This window comes from Mercurialis annua, linkage group LG6 (genome assembly GCF_937616625.2).
Source record: "Mercurialis annua linkage group LG6, ddMerAnnu1.2, whole genome shotgun sequence".
NCBI classification, from domain to species: domain Eukaryota; kingdom Viridiplantae; phylum Streptophyta; class Magnoliopsida; order Malpighiales; family Euphorbiaceae; genus Mercurialis; species Mercurialis annua.
In genome coordinates, this window is record NC_065575.1 from 30,353,291 (window position 1) to 30,363,069 (window position 9,779).

The 9,779-nt window shown below is 33.4% G+C and overlaps 1 long non-coding RNA gene across 1 annotated transcript; it reads right to left on the reverse strand.

Moving 5' to 3' along the window:
• Window positions 1-8,654: 8,654 nt before the first annotated feature.
• On the reverse strand, window positions 8,655-9,196 carry LOC126653926 (uncharacterized). Its single transcript, XR_007632367.2, has 2 exons — window positions 9,078-9,196; window positions 8,655-9,002 (listed from the first exon to the last, which is right to left on the reverse strand). It is a non-coding gene; the product is annotated as an uncharacterized LOC126653926 (long non-coding RNA).
• Between the last annotated feature and the right edge of the window lie 583 nt (window positions 9,197-9,779).

Below are 9,779 nucleotides of genomic sequence, written 5' to 3' on the forward strand. Positions count from 1 at the left end.
TTATTTTTAAACCACATTTTCACACATTTAACCTTTTAAAATTTACCTCTTTGAACAACCTAATTGACTTGATTAACTTTGATGTTTGAAAAATACTTGAATCTAGGTTGATAAAACTAATGAGAGAAAAGTGAACAAATTACCTAAGTACCAAAAGAAAAGAAAAAGAAAGAAATAATAAAGAAAATTAGAAAAGAAAGTAAAACAAAAAAAGAATTGAAAGTCACAAAAGAATAAATAGAGGCATGAAAAAGAAATGTTCACATTATAGAAAAGTTCTAAGATAGATCAAGTTAGTATGTATTGTAACTTAGTTGTCAAGTCAATTATTTAACTACATTTTACTTTCTCTTTACCTACCCTAACGCTTAGCCCCATTACAACTCCAAATCAAGTCCATGTGATAGTTGTCGAAAACCGAACTAAGTAGTGGAGTCCGGACTATAAGCAAGCCTATGGTGACTTGGCATGTGTTTTTGTGCACGTTAAACTTTTGAGTGAGTGACACCTAGAGAGGATTGTGTCATTGCTTGAAACTTGAGACCTATACCATTTTTTGCCCAAGTTAGCTTGTGATCAATTTATGTACATGTCTCGCATATGATAGCCACTTCGTGATGTAACTTTTATGTTAAAGTGCTTGCGTTATTGTAGTCTTAATGTCATCGAATCATGTCATTGTAATTGCATTCATCATTTGTTTGCATCACTCTTAGTTGTTGGTTCTTGAAGCGTTCATTCAAGTTTTCATTGCTTTAGAATTTTGATGTTTGATTCATGTTCAAGTATGATTTTCATTAGATAATATGTGTTCTTAGGTAGGTTATTTCTTGCTTGAGGACAAGCAAGGGTTAAGTGTGAGGAGGTTTGATACGAGCAAAATACGGCTATATACTTGAGTTGTTTTCGTGCGCTTTTATTGTATTTTATCGTGCTTTTTGAGGTGTTTGTGTGCCTTATTCCATGTGTAAGCTTTTCAGGAACAATGAAGCATTGTGGAGTGTTTTTGGACTAAAATAGGGACGAATCGGAGAAAGGGCGAAGTCTTGAAGTAAAGAGACGCTGAAAGCACATTTGAGAATCTGACCCCATTACACTATTTGATGATTTTGGATTAGTTAGAGGCTTCTAACGAGTTTTTGTTTTGCATAAGAAATACAATATACATCCTAATCTTTTCAGGAGTTCAAGAACCAACTCATTTGGAGGCTTCTACATTGACTTATGAAGTTTTTAAGTCAGCGGTTATGCATCAGAAATAGTGTCTCTTTCGAACCCATCTTTTGTTCATGTCTTGATCGAGAGCCTCAACTTCTCGATCAAGACATGAAGGGCATATTAATTTGAAAGAAAAGAGAGGACCTTATCGATCAAGACGTTCACTATAAGTGAACTTCTCCATCAAGATATGAAGAAAAATCAGAAAAGACATAAACTTTTATATTTGAATATTGCTTGGTCCACTTCCAATTTTAGCCCAACACTCTTGTACTAGGATGTTTTCCTTTCCTCTTTTGTATTGCCTATATAAGGCACCTTATCATATTTTAGGGTAAGTAATCAATGTAGACTTTATCACACATTTTATTCTCTCTAGTTTAGTTTAGCATCTCTTTAGGATTTTGAGCCTCTTTCAACATTTCCACCAATGTTGTGGTGTTGAAGCTTTTATTTGTATGAACAAGAGTTATTTTATTGAATGCAAGCTTTACTTTTGGGATTCATATTCTTAGTAAGTATTTCTTAATTATGTTTAACTTGTGTTCCATGTTTGTTGTTTTAGTGTTAAGTATGTGTAGCTAAATCCCCTAGTTTAAGGGTTGCTTATGATTGCCATGTTGTTGATTAGGTGATTAGGTTGGGTTTTAGAATAGGGTATGTTGTGTTTATCGGGCCAAATTCTTAGATTAAGTTGATCCCTTAATCTATGATATATGTTTAATTAATTGAACGAGAGTTATTTAATTAGACGGACCTTGCTAAACACAAGCTTAAGGATTAATCAGGCGGGAGCAATTTGGGACTTAGGCGGCTGTTAATTTTACGAATGAACCGTGTTTGATTGGTATTGTTGAAATCTAATTACGCGAGAGCGATTTAGATCTCGGTGTATTAATCAAGGTTCGGTTCTTTCAATTTTAGACTCAGAAGAGCTGAATTGATACCTTTGGATAGCTTGACCCGAACCAAAATCATTAATCGACCTGAATTACCTAGGAATCGTTGTGGCATGATTAGCAACATCTAGGTGCCTTTTAATTCTTGTTTTACAGCCGTTGATTGCTAATCGTTTATTTAGTAGCTAGTTGTTGAGTTTGACATTTGGTTGATTACTAGTGAATTGTTACTTGTTTGTTTGAAATCTGTAGTTGTTTAATCTCCTTGAATGCTCGTGTGCTAAACGAATTGAGTATCGCTCTAATTTCATTCTTGTCATTGCTTCTCATTCCTTGTGGGTTTGATACCGGACTTTTGTCCACTTTATTACTAGTTGTGATACCATATACTTGCAGTAAATGACCAACACCAATGCTTAGATAATCTGAACGACGAGTTAAAGAGACTTGAGACGGGACATACTAATCTAGCGTCACTTTTCACGCACACTTTGCTTAATATAACATAACCATGATTAGGTAATTGGAAAGACGTATTAAAGAGACTCGAGACTTGATATACTAATCTAGTTTCATTTTTCACGCAAAAAATACGTAATATAACCTAACCATGCTTAGGTAATGCCAACGACGAGTTAAACAGACTTTAGACTAAGTAATCTAACTTCACTTTTCATGCACACTTCAAGTAATATAACCTAACTATGCTTAGGTAATTTGAAAGACGCGGTAAAGAGACTTGAGACGAGGCATAATAATCTAGCATTACTTTTCATAGACACTTTGCGTAATATAACCTAACCATGCTTAGGCAATCAAAACGACGAGTTAAAGAGACTTGAAACTTGACATACTAATCTAGTCTCATTTTTCACGCACACTTTGCGTAATATAAACAAACCATGTTTAGGTAATCCCAATCACGAGTTAAAGAGACTTGACACCTGACATACGAATCTAGCCACACTTTTCACGCACACTTTGCGGTAATCTGAACGACGCGTTGAAGAGATTTCACACGGGGCATACTAATCTAGCTTCATTTTTCAGGCACACTTTGCATAATATAACCTAACCTATCCATGATTAGGTAATCCCAACGACGCGTTAAAGAGACTTGGTACGGGACATATTAATCTAATGTCACCTTTAACGCACACTTCACTTAATATAACCTAACCATGCTTAGGTAATCAAAACAACGTTGTAAAGAGACTTCAGATTTGACATACTAATTTGGCCTCATTTTTTACGCACATTTTGAGCAATATAACCTAACCATGCTTACATAATGAGAACGACGCGTTAAATAGACTTAAGATGGGGCATACTAATCTAGCTGCACTTTTCATGCACACTTTGTGTAATATAACCTACCCATGCTTAGATAATCCCAACGACATGTTAAAGATACTTGATACGGGATATATTAATCTAGCGTCACCATTCACGCACACTTTGCTTAATTTAATCAAACCATGATGCTTAGTTATTCGGAACAACGCGTTAAAGAGACTTAAGACTCGACTTGCTAATCTTGCCTCCTTTTAAAGCACACATTGCTTAATTGCTTAGGTAATCCGAACGATGAGTTAAAGACACCTGAGACAAGACATACTAATATAATGTCACTTTTAATGCACACTTTGTGTAATATAACCTAATCATGCTTTGGTAATCGGAACGACGCGTTAAATATACTTGAGACTTGACATACTAATCTAGTCTCATTTTTCACGCAGACTTTGCGTAATATAACCTAACCCTTCTTGGGTAATCAGAAAACGCGTTAAAGATACTTGAGACTTAATTTACTAATCTAATCTCAGTTTTCACGCACACTTTGCGTAATATTATTTAACCATGCTTAGTTGATTAGAACAACGCGTTAAAGAGACTTGAGACTTAGCATAGTAATCTAGCCTCACTTTTCATAACTTTGCATGATATAACCTAACCATGCTTAGGTAATCTGAACGACGCGTTAAAGAGATTTGAGACGAGGCATGCTAATCTAGCCTCACTTTTCATGCACACTTTGTGTAATATTCCCATGATCAAGGTAATCCCAACGATGAGATAAACAGACTTGATACGTGACATATTAATCTAGCGTCACCTTTCACGCACACTTTGCTCAATATAAACTAACCATGATAAGATAATCGGAACAACTTGTTAAAGAGACATGAGACTTGACATATTAATCTAGCCTCATTTTTCACGCATACTCTTGTGTCATATAACCTATCCAAGTTTAGGAAATTCGGACGACGCGTTAAAAAGACTTGAGACTCGACATATAAATCTAGTCTTATTTTCACGCACACTTTGCGTAATATAACCTAGCGATGCTTAGATAATCGGAAAAACACGTTAAAGAGACTTGAGACGAGGCATACTATTCTAACCTCATTTCCCATGCACACTTTTGTGTAACAGAACCTACTCCATGCTTAGGTAATTACAATGACAAGTTAAAGACACTTGATACGGTTTCTATTAATCTAGCATCTTTTCACGCACATTTTGCTTAATTTAATATAACCATAATTAGATAATTGGAACGACGCGTTAAAGAGACTTGAGACTCGACTTACTAATCTAGCCTCCTTTTTAATGCACACATTGCGTAATATAACCTGCACATGCTTAGGTAATCCGGACGACGGGTCAAAGAGACTTGAGACAAGACTTACTAACTAGCGTCAATTTTCACGCACACTTTGTGTAATATAACATAAACATGCTTAGGTAATCCCAATGGCCAGTTAAAGATACTCGAGACTTGACATACTAATCTAGTCTCATTTTTCACGCACACATTAAGTAATATAACCTAACCATGCTTAGGTAATCTGAAAGACTTGTTAAAGAGACTTGAGCATACTAATCTAGCGTCACTTTTCACAGACAGTTTGCGCAATATAACCTAACCATGCTTAGGTAATCGGAACGACGCGTTAAAGAGATCTTTTGCAATATGTCCTAATCGTAAGTACCAAAGTTGTTTAGAAGTTTTATAACTTATGGTATTCATTTCTAAAACATCTTTTCAATTAAACATCTTTAATCAAATAATAAAGACCATTTTGTACATATCCATACCCAACCCCGTATTATCAAACATAATGCTACAAACATCCTTTTTAAATAGAAAATCAACTACCAAATTTGTCATACAAATTCAGACATGATATTTCTATATATATTGGGTAAGTACAAAAAACTTGTTCAAGTACAAGTTATGTTTATTTAAGAAAATTGAAGTTGATCCTATAGCTCTTGTCATAAAGCTTGCGTCTTTTCCGAGATTTAAGATTACATCATGTTTTTCCTTTCTTTCTCACTTTTACTAAATCTGTAAAAGATAAACAGATGTGAGAATTAGCATCGGTATTTAATACCAAGCTTTTAAATGAGAAATTGACATCGGAACATGAGATAGACACATTCTTGATGGAATTGTCGTTCCTCTCGTCATTTCCCTTTAAGTATTCACAATACTTAATGAAATTTACATTCCAATGTCTTTAAGTTTGACAAATGAAACACTTGCCTATTAATTGACCGAACCGCCTTTCAAATATTCCAAATATTCCGGCACTGACTTATACTGTCCTACATCTTAATAATGAAAACACTTTTCTTTGTTGATCGATGTGCATATCTTTTCTGCAATAGCCTTAGAGGCATCTAAATAACTTAATCAATCAAAAGTGATTTTTAGCCACTAGCTGATTACTACCCTGAATGTCACTTTAAAGGATTCTATTTAATTTTATTATCTCTTAGATAGCAGACATCTCTAATCAGTATTCATGTTATTTTGTATATTTAACCATAATGATTTGGTCTTTATCAAAATGGCCTCCCAATATCTTTTTTAAATCCTACACTTCCAAAATAGGAAACGTAAATCTTTATTGGAAAAGATTTCAAGCGGGTGATTGAATTCTTTTATTCATTTATCTTTCCCTCAAGTACTTAATCCTATTCTTGGTATCAAAATAATATATAAGTGAACAACTACTTGTTCATCATATCTCATATGAGGTTCAATCATTTTTGGCTCCTAATGCTTTCACCCTCAAGTACTTAATGTTATTCTTGGGTTTCCACAATATTTAAGTTTAACCCATTGAATCAACTAAAATGTATTGATTTGAATAATATACAACTAAGGTACGCCTAATTGCGTTTCTCGCCGTATATTATGCCTACTACACCTGTAACATCTCATGATTAACAATAAACTCAACAACATCTCTTGACGATATCATCTCACCCCTATGTATCCATAGCCGACAAGATGATAACTCAAAGTGTGTTAGTTTATTGCTCCAATAGAGAGCCATTGATAAATCAATTTAATGATTAATCAATATAAACTTAATCTTTCAACTTTTAGGAAGATTTCTTAAGGTTTTATGTTATTCCGGTCTCACTAAGCACACAACACATTTTAGCATGCATCTTATACATATATTAAGATAAAATGAATCATGTATCCACACATGTATGATAAAGGACTTCCTACATCTCGCTCTTTAGCCACAAAAGAATGGGGAAACTATTGCATATCTCGGAAATGATTCTCTAATCATTCACTATGTAATATTTGCTTTCTTTAGGTACCAAGGAATCATCCTACAAACCCCGAAAGCCTCAACTGATTGCTGATCCTCGAAAAAAAAACTATTTTTTTAATGTTTTTTTCGAGTCGGAAACTTTTTCCCGGGTGTAAAACCCCTTTTTAACCATTTTGGTTTTTATGAAAAAAATATTATTTTTTTGTTTTTTTTACCGTTTCGCTATTTTCGCATGTTCCGATGATGACAACATAATGCACAAGCGAGTCACGTATTGTGCTAAATAATCACATTAGCAAAATTCCCAGGATAGATTGGAGGGTCACGAGCGGATCACTTAAGTACCGATCTCCTTGACAGAATTTAATCAAACGTAATTAATATTACAATAGCACTTGCTCGTTTTTGCAAATAAGACCTAAACCCTCGGAATTATAAATTACATGCCCAATAATAATTCCTAAGTCCATGATTATTTATACATGTATTCAATCGTAAAGCGTTAATACTCAATGATAGGTGGCTCTGATACCACTGTTGGCGCAGCGGGACGCGAGGGTCTGGATCATATATTTTAATTCAAAATTGAAATTCCAACAATCCGGATCCAAATATTGATTATATCAATAATAAATGGATTGTCGTATCATTTAATAAATAAAGCACGCATCTAGGAATCTTAAGAAGAATACCTATATCGATTCTTATAATTCCGAAAGTACAGTGACCTCAAGCTTGTCCACACGAGTATGCGTCCGATTGAATCCTGGTCTTAAAGTAATCCGCAAGAGTTCCTCTTGCCGAGCAGCCCTAAGTTTAAACTCTCACCGCGATTACGTCCTTACTCGGATGTATGAAAATCGTCGCCAAGTTTTTCCCGTGATTGATGACCACTTGACCTCCTTCAAGTATCTTTCTCTCTCGACAACTCGGTGTTGTAGTGAGGTGTGTGTGTGTGTTGTGGTGTAATGAAATGAGCAAAGCGAACCTCTATTTATAAGGTAGATCTTTGCTTAAGAATGCAACACATCACATGCTAGGTGTCACACACCAATCAAAGGTGTTGGAACCACATGACACCTTTCATGTGGTGACATCACATAGGTTACATTATATATGTAATGTCATATGATGTCCATATGATAACATCACATATATGACATAAGCTTATGACCTTTTCTCATTGCATCATCGTTCCACTAACTTATAATTAGTGCTTTAAATTTTATTTATTAGCTATCTAATTTGGCTAAATTAAATTAATTATCGAGCTAAATCGATAATAAATTTGATAAATCACTTTTCCGTAATTTATAATTAATCTTAACCCAAAATGACAATTAATTAATCGAATAATTAACTAGCTAACATTTCATTATCTAAAACTAGGTTTCTCAAAACTAGTTAACTAGCCGACTTTGAACTATTAAAACAGTTTTAATCAACTCGTAACGTAACTAATCCATTTTTAACTCGTTCTTACAAAATTTAAATTTTATCTTTAACTCTGGTATTCGATACTTACTATTCCGACAACCCAATTTGTATAACTTAGAAATTTATTTCCTTTTTAAATTCTCACTTTAACTATGATATTTAACACATATCCAATATATTTTTAACATAATTTTAATCATATTTTTGAAATTCTAGAAAAACAACTGATTGAACATAAATATACAAGTCCCAAATAAATATTAAACTGATTAAATGGCATTTCAATATTGTCTAGTCTAAAAGAAATCTACATTTACTAGGATCATGGCATACGCATAATTAAACAGCCATCACTTACAAGATACTATAAGGGGCAACAACAAACATAACAGAAGAGAAGAGCTAGAGAAATTACATAAAATCAATCCTTTCTCGTGTGCAGTTGCTTATTTTGAATATCAGATTCGGCACAAATAATATCTATGATATAATCTAAATCAAGCAATGATTTCTTCAAAACAGATTATTTATTTGGCTATCCAAAAGCTAACATCGTAATACCACTTAAGTCGAAAGTTTCAACAGATACAAACTTAAAATCATAATAACAAGATTTAAATCAAAAATGAAAATAACCAAAACCTAACATCATAATATAAGTTAATAGCAATTTAATCAAAAATAGACATCAAATGCAGTCCACTAATCTTAAAAAGAATAAGTAGGGTAAATACTAAAACATCCTGAAAGCTCAACGATTGAAGAGCTTGACTTCCGTATAGGGTTTAGTTAGCTCAGCATTGACCAAAATTGCATCCGGCGCCGCCACCGTTGTTGCTGCCATAGCTGGTCTCTTCTTCAAAACAAAAACCGTACAATTCGATTAAATTCAATGCAATTAAAAAGAGTAGTAATACAAGAAAATGAATACCTTAGACGATTAGAGAAAAAGAGTCAGATTCATAAGCTTTTTATAGGGTTAGGGGTTTATTCTTGTTATTTTAATTTTATTTGATGCACCTAGGGTTAGGGGTTTTTGAGTCTGCTTCCTAATTTGGGCCTTGGGCCATTTCCGGGGCTTTCATCACCTAGGTCCCTATTTTTTATTTTGAGGAAATTACGTGGCATACCTCAACATTTATATATTTATATAATTGAGAGGATCAAAGTAGCATTCTCATGAGTTCCCACCTCAAATAAAATATTTATTTAATTTACTAAATAATATTATTAATGGATAATTGTTCTTATTATCCAATATAAATACATTACCTATTTAATCTCTAATTAGCTATTTAATCTACTTTCTAGCTATTCTGCTTTTCAACAAAACTCATACATACACGTAATCTTATCTAAAATTCTTTCGTATCTAAATTTTTGATTAATTAATAAAATAAGTTAACGGATATTTCATTAATTGTCTAATCAATATGAATATGCATAAAGCTTGAAATATCTTATTAATGTCATAACTTATAGCTTATAGTGTTTCATAAAGTTAAGGGGTAATGTCATAAAAATTCACGAATTTTACACGTTTTTTCATTTTAATCATGCACTTTAAATTTTCTCATTTTCATGCACAAACTACCACTTTTTCTCAAATTCATGCACGGTGCTGAGGTGTCAC